This window comes from Coenobita brevimanus, chromosome 26 (genome assembly GCF_032717465.1).
Source record: "Coenobita brevimanus isolate Jiangsu-jjx chromosome 26, ASM3271746v2, whole genome shotgun sequence".
Lineage (NCBI taxonomy): Eukaryota > Metazoa > Arthropoda > Malacostraca > Decapoda > Coenobitidae > Coenobita > Coenobita brevimanus.
The window spans coordinates 2,592,439-2,604,984 of record NC_136979.1 but is presented as its reverse complement, the minus strand read 5'-3'; positions in this window follow the sequence as shown (position 1 = coordinate 2,604,984).

Below are 12,546 nucleotides of genomic sequence, written 5' to 3'. Positions count from 1 at the left end.
AGTGGAAAGGGAAGACGGAAGATAAGAGAGAGAGAGAGAGAGAGTCAGGGAGGAAGGGAGGTATGGTGTTCGTCAGAGGTGGGAGTGATTTTCATAAATTACTGGAGGCGATGTGGTGGAGGTGGTGGTGGTGGTGGTGGAGGTCGTGGTGGTGGTAGTGGTTGTTGTGGTGATGGTGGTGGTATTGTTGTGGTGGTGGTGGTGATGGTGATGATATTGGTGGTGGTGGTGGTGATGGTGATGATATTGGTGGTGGTGATGGTGGTGGTGGAATCTCTTGGTGCTGCAGGGGGGGAGGGGGGGGAAGGGAGGGAAGAAGAGAGAGGAGGCAGGGAGCAGTGAGAGAGATAGAGGAGAGTGAGAGGAGGGGAAGGTAGAGGGAGACAGAGGAGATGAGAAAGATGTGTGAAAAGAGAACGACGAAATTAAAGAGCAATGGATGAGAGAGTGACATATGGGAATAATACGGAGGAGACAGTAATCGTAAGAGAGAGAGAGAGAGAGTGAGAGATGGAAGGGGAAATGCCTTGGGAGAGGAGAAAATGGGAAAGGCAGATGCGGGAGGAAGAGTGGGGAGAAAGGAAAGCGGGAAGATGGGAGGGAGAGGAGGAGAAAGAGAGAAGAAAAGGAATAGACTTGGGGAGGAGGTGAGGAAAAAGGGAAGGGCAGAGGGACTAGGGAGAGTGGAGAGAGGGGTGAAGGAATGGAGAGAGAGGAAAGAGGGAGAAGAGAGAAGAATGGAGAGGAAAAAGAATGAAAGACGAGAGAGTAATAGTCTGAGAGGGGGAGAAAGAGTGAGAGAAAAAGAGAGAGAGAGAGAGAGAGAGAGAGAGAGAGAGAGAGAGAGAGAGAGAGAGATGGAATGAGGAAGGGAAGCAAAAAAAGAGAGAAGAGAGACAGGACAGAAATGGAAGGGGGGAGGGAGGGAGGAGAGAGGGAGAGAAGAGGAGAGGGTGAAAAAAGAGGAAGAGACAAAAAGAGAGAGTAACAATGGGAGGGAGACAAGAGGTGCAGAGAGGAAGAGGAGGAATCAGGGAGAGAGAGGAAAATAAACGTCAGGAGGGAAGGACAAGAGAGGGGAGTGAAAGGTGAGGGCAGGATGGAGAGAATGGAGAGAAAATAAGAGAGAAGGACAGAATCAGATACGTAGGAAAGGAGGAGGATTAGATGTAGATGGAAGGAGGGAAGACAAGGAAGAGAATATAGAATGAAGATAAAAGAAAGTAAAGATGAAGGAAGGGAGGGAAGGAAAGCAGCAAGAGAAGGACACTTTACAGTTTCAGTCCAGTGGTGTATTTTCTCGATATTCTTGTTATCTCCAGACGATTTTATTCAGCTGAGGGGAGACTAGATGACGTTAAATTTAGCTTTCACTAACCCCTCCAAGCCTCTGTAGCTTTATCTTAGCTGATTATTATAACTAGGTGTACCAAAAATTAAAATAAATAAATGAATAAATAAAAACTGCACCATCATAGTAAGGAGATTGAAGAAGTAAAAGGAAGGTCATAAGAAAGGGAGGTTAGGTGGGAAGGAGGGTGGTGAGGATGGAAGGGAGAGAGAGATGGAAAAAGGGAGAGTCTGTTTCGGGAGATGAGGGGGAGGGGCGAGGAAATGGCTGTGGGAGAAGCAGGTGGATGTGTGTGTGTGTGTGTGTGTGTGTGTGTGTGTGTGTGTGTGTGTGTGTGTGTGTGTGTGTGTGTGTGTGTGTGAGGGAAGTATAGAGCTGTGTAGAGTAGAGCAGAGTATTGGGGTAGGGTGGTAGGGAGGGACAATGAAGAATAAGGAGGGGAGGTTGACAGTAGGCAGAGATGGATGATAGGAAGTATGGAGGGGCAGAGAATAATCATCATCATGTCTTAGCCCCATTCCACTCTTACCCTTCTCATGGTTGGGACAACTCGAGGATTTTGTTCCAGACAGAGCATATTCTACTGTTTTTCACCCTTTTATTTTTCTTTTCAACCATCAATTTTTCTGTCTTGTATCTTTCTGAAACGCGTCCAAGTTCTTTTATCTTTCTCCTTGTCTTTGTGTTTATCTTCTCCTACTTCTTTATCTGTCAGTATCTGTATCCAGCATCTTTGTTTATATTCCTAATGAAATACAGATATATTTTGTATGTAATGTATATGTCTTTACTTGGAAGAAAAGCTCAATTTTATAAGATGATTTCAACAGGTCAGTAAGAAGTGATCCTGTGATTTCAATGAGGCAGTAGATAGGTAGTGAGAATTGAAGGTATTTATCTACAGTACATTCAACTAATACATTGCTATCTGTGTACTGTATATTCAGTGTACCTGTTTATCTATCTATTTTTCTATCCATATCTATCTCTAACTAGCTCGCTGATCTACGCCCCACGAAACTAACTCTATTTCATCAAGACTCCCCATTATTCTCACCTCCCTTATCACCAATCTTCCCACTCCTTACATCCCTATTGATTTGGCTTTTTTTTTTTTTCCATCAGTCCGCTATATCGTTGTCCTTCTTATTTCTCCCTGCCTTATTTTCCTTCCGCCCTTTTAAATTAGGTCTCCAAATTCCTCCTCTTTCCCTTCTCACTCCCTTCGCTTCTTCACCTCGTCATCTTTCTCATTACTCCCTCATTCCTCCTCCCTTCTTTCCTCTCCCTTACGCATATACTCCCTCACCTACCGTCATTCTCCCTCCCTACTTCGTCATTCCTTTCTCACTCCTTCTTCCTTCTCTCTTCCCCCCTTTCTCTCCTCTCCTCCCCCTTCCCTTCACGCTCTCTCACCCACTTTTATTCATTTCCCACCCTCTTCGCCATTCCTTTACCCCTTCCCCCCTACCCAGTCGCCACTCCTCCCCCTCATCCCTACCCTGATTCCTTCACTCCTCCCTCATCATCATGTTCCCTTCCTTACTTTTTTCTCACTCTTCATCCCTACAAATTCTTCTGCCTTACCACTCCCTCACCGCATCACTTCCCCACTTCATCACTCCCCCACCCTCACCACACCCTCACTTCATCACTCCCCCACCCCATCACTCCCTCACCCCATCACCCCTACCCCATCACTCCCCGCACTTCCAGAAATCCAGCCTACCATTTCTCCATCACTCCCCACAATTCCCCACCACTCCCTTACCCCTCACTCTTCCCCCCTGACTCCCCAGCACTCCACCCCACTATTCCCCCACCCACAGTATTCTCCCACCACACCACTCCCCCACCCCAGCACTCTCATCACCACTCTCCTACGCCTCCAGTTCCCTATCCCATCACTCCCTCACCCACTCTACTCCTCCACTCCTACCACTCCACTCTCACCACTTCTCCACCCTCACCACTTCCCCACCCACAGTACACTCCCACCCCCACCACTCCACTCTCACCACTCCCCCACCCCCACCACTCCCCCACCTCTCATCTCCACATCCCTAATGAAGACGGAAGACACAAGCAAAAAACCTCATGCAAAAAGATTACTACTGGCATAATTACACGGAGGGGAGAGCAGGAGTAGCAGCGGCAGGGGAGGCAGGGCAGGGGAGTGAACGGCAGGGGAGAAGAAAGTATTGGAGAGGAAGGCAGGGGAGGAGAAGGCAGGGGAGGGAAATGCAGAGGAGGAGAAGGCAGGGCAGGGGAAGGCATGGAGGGGTAGTCACGGGAGGGAAAGCATGGGAGAAGGAAGAAAGCGGAGATGAAGAAAAGGGTGGAGGAGGCAGGGGAAGGGAAACACGAGAAAGTCAGGAGGGGGAAATGAGGGAGGGAAAGCAGGGAAGGGAAAAGGGACTGAGAGGGAAAGCAGGGAAGGACAGGTAAAGGGAAAGCTGAGGGGAAGGGAGGGAGGGTGAGGATAAGCAGAGGAGGGGAAGTAGGGGACATTTGCCAGGGAAGGGGAAAGAGAAGAAGAGGAAGAACAGAGGGGGGGAAGGAGTGAAAGGATGCAGGGGAAGGAAAAAAAGGAGAAAGGAAGAAGAGGGATGAGAAGAAGAGGGGCTGACGAGGGAAATTACAACAATATAGGGGGAGAGGGAGCATGGGAACAGGAAGGTGATGAGAAGCAGAGAAAGTGAAAAAGCTGTAAAAGAAGGGAGAGCGGAAGGAGAAGAGATGCAGGTAACAACGGATATATTGCCTTACATGTACGTTATCTGCCAGAGTGAAGCTAATTACACCAAGGACTCAACCGACTTGTGTGAGAAAAAGGAAAGAAGAAAGAAGGACTCTTGCCTTTCCCACTGCTTTCATAGCCGGCAGGGAAAAGGTTAAAAACGACGTAATTGTAGGAAATAACATGGAATATTTTATCAGAAAGAAAGAAGAGGATGTATTATGATAGGTTAGATATGTAATCTGTGTGTGTGTGTGTGTGTGTGTGTGTGAGAGAGAGAGAGAGAGAGAGAGAGAGAGGAGAGGAAAAAGGAGCACTGAGAGAGAAAAGAGAGCGAAGCTGCACTAGAGAGGGAGAGTAGTTAGAAAGAGAGAGGGAAATGAGAGGGAGGAGGAGACTTTTGTGAGAAGAGGAGAAGAAAGAGGAGAAATGCAGAACAGAAGGATTTGGGAGAGAGAGAGAGAGAGAGAGAGAGAGAGGGGGGGGAGGGAGGGGGAGAGAGAGAGAGAGAGGAGGGAGTGGGGAGTACTGTATTCCGTACAAGGGTTAAGAAGGGGGTCTGGAGCACACCATGGAGACACTGACACGCTACCTTCTCACACACACACACGCATACACACACACACACACACACACACACACACACACACACACACACACACACACACACACACACACACACACACACACACAACCCATCTCACCCTCTCCCTACCCCATTTAACCCAACGGGAGGTCAGGACACTTATTAAAATCCTCTCCTATAATTACCCATCATTTTTTCTCCTCTCTGCCTCTCCACCCCTGACCGTTCCTACCTGTGCCGACCTTCACCTGTTGCCCGGCTAATCAATCTGTGTTACCTGGTGAGTTATGCCTTACCTGAGTCCCGTCTTCTAGGAGTCTTGGCTGCCTGTTCATAACGAGTGCTGGAGTGCTAGAGTTATGCCTACCATGAGAGGGCTAATAGCACTAGGAGTAAAAAGTTCAGACTCCTAGGACTCACTCACAGCTGACTAAAATCCCCCGGGACTATAATTCATTCATTTTAACTTGGCCCAAATTTTCGTCCTTTTGCAGCTTAATTCACGTAGCTCAGTGGGATAAAAGGACAGTACTGCGGCTCTACATCCTTTCCACAGCACTTCTTCGTGACTAGCACCATATTCTAGTGTTAATCTCTTGTTACATCCAGGCATTCTAGGTGGAGATATGGTAATTTTAGGCCAGGTTATAGTGAGCAGAGTATAGACAGAAATAAATACGAGAGGTAACGCAGTTATGAGAAGATTAATTGCATCTCTGTCTTGGTTCCATGTTTATCAAGAAGTGAAGGAGGGAAGGAAGGAGGAAGGGAAGGAGGGAGGGAAGAAGGAAGGGAAGGAAGGAGGGAAGGAGGGAAGGAGGGAGGGAGGGAAGGAAGGAGGGTAGGAGGAAGAAGAAAAGGTGCTTAAGAATGGAAGGTTGGGTTAATGGGGGAATGAGATTAAGGGAGCGTGGAGAGACAGTGTGGGTAAGAGAGAGAGAGAGAGAGAGAGAGAGAGAAGACGAGGAAAGGGAGATAAAGGGAGAAGGAAAGGAGAAAGAGGAAGGAATGGGTGAGAGGGAGGGGAAAGGGAGAGATGGGTAGAGGGAGGGAAGAGATTATGAGAAGGAACTGTGGGTAGGGGAGGAAGGGAGGGAGAGGGGGAAGGGAGAGGGAGGGAGAGGGGGAGGGAGGGAGGGATAAGGGTGGGTAGAGCATCATGCCTTTAAAGGGAGGATGAAAAAGTTGAGATGGAGGGAGAAATATGGAGGTTAGAATGGAGAGAGAGAGAGAGAGAGAGAGAGAGAGAGAGAGCAAATTAGATAGATAAAGAGAAAAAAGAAAATAATAAAGAGAGAAAGTTAAGAGAAATGAAAATTAAAAGAAAAATATTTGGAGCAACACTGATGACTAAAGTAGAAGTTTATACGATTTTTGGAGCGAAAATGGTAGTAGTAGTAGTAGTAGTAGTAGTAGTGATGATGCAGAAAGAGTTGGAGAGAAGAGGGTGTGGGAGTATAAGATGATAGTGGTGATGATTGTGATGATATAAGTCTTTCATTTTAACTTGGCCCAGATTTTCGTCCTTTAGCAGCTTATTTCACGTAGTTCAGTGGCAGTAGAGGACCGTGCTGTGGCTTTACACCCTTTCCATAGCTCTTCTTCGTGACTAGCACCTTATTCTAATGTTAATCTATTGTTACAGCTCAGCATTCAAGATGGAGAGTTGGCAAATTTGGGCCAAGTTTAGTTAAAAGGAGTATAGTGCTGGTGATGATGATGATGATGATGATGATGATAGGTAATTATGATGATGATGGTGGTAAGAATGGTGATGCTTGTGTTGTAATGGTGACCTGGTGATGATGATAATGGCGATGGTGATGATAGTGGTGATGATTTCAGTAGTGGTTGACATAAAGATGATAATAGTAATGGTTGTAGTGTTGATGATATTGGTAGTGGTGATGATATTGGTAGTGGTGGTGATGATAGTGGTGATGAGTAACGGTAGTAGTGGTGATATGGAGTGACCGAAATCTCTCTCTCTCTCTCTCTCTCTCTCCCTTCCAATCCCTCTCCCCCCTTCCCCTCCCTTCCCCCTCCCCTCCCCCCCCCTGCCAAGCCCTCAAGGTGTGTGTAATCCCGGGCTCCACTGATGCCTGTTATTAGCCCAGCCCTCACCCAGCCCTTACCCAGCCCTTACCCAGCCCCATCACCCAGCCCTTACCCAGCTCTTACCCAGCCCTTACCCAGCCCCCTCACCCAGCCCTTACCCAGCCCTCACCCAGCCCTTATCCAGCCCTCACCCAGCCCTTACCCAGCCCCCTCACCCAGCCTTCACCCAGCCCTTACCCAGCCCTTACCCAGCCCTCACCCAGCCCTCACCCAGCCCTCACCCAGCCCTCACCCAGCTCTCGCCCAGCCCTCACCCAGCCCTTACCAGCCCTCAACCAGCCCTAACCAAGCCCTTACCCAGCCCTCACCTAGCCCTCACCCTGACACAATACTAGTGGATAGTGGATCAGGGTAAGGGGTATGCACTCTCAGAAGATGGAGAGGGACAGGGTTAGCAGTGGGTGCAGATATCCCTTCAAAATTCTATGTGGGGGTGGGGAGGTGAAGAATGGAGTGGGTGGAGAGGGGTGGGAGGGATGGGTGTGGATGGTGGTGTGGCGGGGCGAGGGGGGTATGCATCCTGTGAGAATGAGTGTGGTGACTGGTTAGTTCGAGAAGAAGAAGAAGAAGAAGAAGAGGAAGAAGAAGAAGAAGAAGAGGAAGAAGAAGAAGAAGAAGAAGAAGAAGAAGAAGAACAACAACAACAACAACAACAACAACAACAACATGACAGAAAGAGTGTGTTATGGCAACGGTGGTAGTACGGTATGGTAGTGGTAGTGTGGTATGGTATATAGTTGTGGTATTGTAGTGAAAGAATAGTATGACAGTGTGTTATGGTAGTGGTGGTATTATGGTGACTTGGTATGGTGGTGGTAGTATGGTATGGTAGTGAATGTAGTATGGTAGCTTGGTATGGCAGTGGTATTATGGTATCGCAGGGGAAGTAATATGGTAGTGGTGGTATGGTAGTGATCGTATGGTAGTGGTGGTATGGTAGTGGTAGTATGGTAGTGGTGGTATGGTAGTGGTAGTATGGTAGTGGTGGTATGGTAGTGGTGGTATGGTAGTGGTAGTATGGTAGTGGTGGTATGGTAGTGGTAGTATGGTAGTGGTAGTATGGTAGTGGTGGTATGGTAGTGGTAGTATGGTAGTGGTGGTATGGTAGTGGTAGTATGGTAGTGGTGGTATGGTAGTGGTAGTATGGTAGTGGTGGTATGGTAGTGGTAGTATGGTAGTGGTGGTATGGTAGTGGTAGTATGGTAGTGGTGGTATGGTAGTGGTAGTATGGTAGTGGTAGTATGGTAGTGGTGGTATGGTAGTGGTAGTATGGTAGTGATGGTATGGTAGTGGTAGTATGGTAGTGGTGGTATGGTAGTGGTAGTATGGTAGTGGTGGTATGGTAGTGGTAGTATGGTAGTGGTGGTATGGTAGTGGTAGTATGGTAGTGGTGGTATGGTAGTGGTAGTATGGTAGTGGTGGTATGGTAGTGGCAGTATGGTAGTGGTGGTATGGTAGTGGTAGTATGGTAGTGGTGGTATGGTAGTGGTAGTATGGTAGTGGTGGTATGGTAGTGGTAGTATGGTAGTGGTGGTATGGTAGTGGTAGTATGGTAGTGGTGGTATGGTAGTGGTAGTATGGTAGTGGTGGTATGGTAGTGGTAGTATGGTAGTGGTAGTATGGTAGTGGTGGTATGGTAGTGGTGGTATGGTAGTGGTAGTATGGTAGTGGTGGTATGGTAGTGGTGGTATGGTAGTGGTGGTATGGTAGTGGCAGTATGGTAGTGGTGGTATGGTAGTGGTGGTATGGTAGTGGTAGTATGGTAGTGGTGGTATGGTAGTGGTAGTATGGTAGTGGTGGTATGGTAGTGGTAGTATGGTAGTGGTGGTATGGTAGTGGTGGTATGGTAGTGGTAGTATGGTAGTGGTGGTATGGTAGTGGTGGTATGGTAGTGGTAGTATGGTAGTGGTGGTATGGTAGTGGTGGTATGGTAGTGGTGGTATGGTAGTGGTAGTATGGTAGTGGTGGTATTGTAGTGGTAGTATGGTAGTGGTGGTATGGTAGTGGTAGTATGGTAGTGGTGGTATGGTAGTGGTGGTATGGTAGTGGTGGTATGGTAGTGGTGGTATGGTAGTGGTGGTATGGTAGTGGTAGTATGGTAGTGGTGGTATGGTAGTGGTGGTATGGTAGTGGTGGTATGGTAGTGGCAGTATGGTAGTGGTAGTATGGTAGTAGTGGTAGCCCAAATACCACCACAATGCCCTTCTCAATACAGTCTAGCCTCAAGCATCACCTTACCCCTCCGTCCCTTACTCTCCCTCGCCCTCTCTCCCTTTTCTCTTTCTCCCTTACTCCCTCCCTCTTAGTCTCCCTCTCCCTTCTTTCATCTCTCTTTATCTCTCTCTCCCTCTCTCCCTTTTCTCTTACTCCCTTCCTTCCTGTCTTCCTCCCTCTCTCCCTCTTTCCATTCTCTCCTTCCTCATTCTCTTTAATTCTCTCTCTCTCCCTCCTTCTGTCTTCTTCCTCTCATTTTCTCCCTTTCCCTCACCCTTCCTTGCTTTAATCTCCCCCTCCCCCTCTCCCTCTCCCTTTCCTACGTCTTCTTCTTTTCTCCCTCCTCCGCCTCCCTCTCTTCTCTCCATTATCTCTATCTCTCTTTCCTGCCTCTTTCCTCCCTCTCTCCCTCCTCCTCTTTCTCTACCCTTCATTTTTCCCTCCTCCTTCCTCCCTCCTCCTCCTCTCCTTCTCCCCCCGCGTCTTTCCTGTTTTCCTTGTTCCTCTCTCTCTCTCTCTCTCTCTCTCTCTCTCTCTCTCTCTCTCAGCTGAATAAAATCGTCAGGCGTGAACAGGAATAAAACACTAGAGTTGTCCCTACCGTGAGAGGGCTGAACCTAAGAATAACCCTTTTGTAATGAAGAAAGGAAATTTAACCAACGGAAGTCACACACACACACACACACACACACACACACACACACACAAAATCGTCTCACAGCGGCAAGAAAAATGAGTTCTCGTCCTGAAGCGGTCAAATCCTCTCCTCCTTCTCCTTTATTAAACAAACTGGGCTTTATCTACTTCTTATTTTTGTGTTTGTGTTTTTTTGTGATGGGGAGGAGGGTCACTGAGGGTCGATAAAGAAGTAGATAAATTGCTGGTTATTGCGTGACCTCTAATCATTCCCTTTATTGAGAGTTTTTTTTTTTGTATGCCCATCTCTCTCTCTCTCTCTCTCTCTCTCTCTCTCTCTCTCTCTCTCTCTCTCTCTCTCTCTCTCTCTCTCTCTCTCTCTCTTCCCAGTGTGTCATAATAATTCGATACATTTCAGAACAATTGGACATGACCTATTGTGACCTATTATGTGTGGGTGACCTGGAAGTAACTCCCATGTAGCAATGACCTAATGTGGAGTGGTGGTGGAGGGGGAGGGATGGTGGGGATGTGGGACGGGATGGGATGGGATGGGGAGGTGGGGATGGGTCTGGGATTGAGGATAGGATGGGAGGGAGTAGTGAGTATGGTCAGGAAGGGAGGTGGATTTGGGATGGGGAGTGAGGATGGGATAGGAGACTGGGAGGGGATGGAGTGGTGGGGGAGGTTGTGGTCTGGTGGAGATTGGATGGGAAGTGAAGATAGGATGGGTGTTGGGGGATAAGGAAGTCTTGTTGGAATGGGTGATATTGGGGCTGGAATGGGTGGGGGGGGAGAGGGAGGTCCTGATGGAATGGGTGATGGTAGGATAGGATCGCGTTGGGGAGGGAATGGTTTGGATGGGATGGGGTGGTGGGGATGAAATGGGGTGGCATGAAAAGGTGGAATATGGAAGGGTCAGACGGAATGGGATAATAGGCAACTTTCCTAAATGTCAGTATAATTCTTCCAGAGGTCTCACACTGATTGAGAAAAAGTATTGGGTAGATGACGAGATGGAGATGAGATGGAGGGTGGTAATGAGATGGGATGAGATGGAGGTTGGGGATGAAGAGAAATCTGGTAATGATGGGAGGTGGTAATGATAGGAAGGGAAGGTGAGGATAGGGGAGGGGGGAGTTAAGTGAGATGAAGGGATGGGGAGGAGAGGAAAGATGGGATCTGATGAGAAAATAGGAGATAGGATGGGGAGACGAGGAGATGAGGATGATTTAGCGAAGTGTTGATGAAATATGTGGAGAAGTTGGAGATGAGAGAGACAATGAGAGAAGAAATGATGGGATACAAAAGAGAACGACCTTCATCATAAAACACACACACACACACACACACACACACACACACACACACACACACACACACACACACACACTGTCTTGTACTCCTTCTCATACCCTCGCTTTCTCTGTCTCTTTCTCAAACACACACTCACACAATCTCTCTCACACATTCACCCTCTCTCACACGCTCCCCTTTCCCTTACACTCCCTCTCACAAACTCATTTCCGCTTTTACACAAACTCATATGACACTTACTCTCCCATTCACACAAACAATCTCTTTCACATCTCCTCAGTCAGTTTCTTACATTATTTTTTTTCTTATTTTTCTTGCGCAGACTTTTCTTTTTACTACCTGACGCACTCACTCTATCATGGTCATTCTCTCTCACACACTTATCTTTCTCACTTTCTCACACACTTATCCTCTTACTCACTCACACACACTTTCTTACTCACACACACACTTCTTCCCCCTCAGAACCACTCTCCCATACTCTTCCTCTCAAACTTTCAGATACTCACAGACACGTCTTTCAATGATCTCCCCCCTCCCCCCCTCTCTGTCTTTCTGTCTGTCTGTCTGTCTGTCTCTCTCTCTCTCTCTCTCTCTCTCTCTCTCTCTCTCTTCCACACCCACCCCCAGGTAACTGCCACGGTTCCTTGCATGCGGAGCAGATTTCGACCCTTCCAGCCTTATCTTACTTGTTCCATCCTCCCCTACCATACCCTGCTACCTGCCATACCCCATCCCCTGCCATACCTTCCCCTACCATGCCCTATCCCTACCCTTTCCTGCCATACCCCACTCACCTCTGTCATTCCCTGCCATATCTCACCTGCCATCTCTCTCTCCTACTATACCCACTCATGGTATACCCTGCCATATCCCATCCTCCCCTGCCATACTCCACCCTACTCTACCCTTCCATACCATACCCCACCCTGCCCTACCCTTCCACACCATACCCATCCCTTGCGTCCCCTCCCTTCCTATACCACCATAACCAACCTTATTTCACCTTTACCCTTTGTTGGTTCATTTTTCCCTACCGTAATATAACAAGTGCTTTCCTTTCCTACACACATCTTCATCTCATAAGCCTTTCTTTGCCATGCTTTCCTCTACCCTGCCCTAGCCCTGTCAGAGGCCCCCTTTTTTTCTTTCCTATACACACTTTTTCTTTGCCAGTTCAGTCAGATTTTTGTTCATTTAACGTCTTCCTTGGCTTCTAATTTGTAACGTGGATTGCCCTACCCATCACTGCCCTACCCTTCAATGCCCTACCCTTCACTGCCCTACTCCTTACTACCCTACCCTTTACTACTCCACTCTTTACTATCTCATTCTTCACTGCTCTATCCCTATCCTTTATTGCTCTGCGACTTATTGCACTGTCATGTCCTATCATACACAGTCCTGCCTTGTCATTCCAGTTCTTGATATGCTTTGTCTTGCTACACTCTGCACTGTCCTTCCCTCATCTGCCTTGTCCTGCCCTGCCTTACCCTGCTGTGCCCTGCCGTGTAATGCCCTGCCCTGATTCTCTTCCTCCTTGCCATATCCTTACTTTGTTTTAGTCCTTACCACGCTCTATCC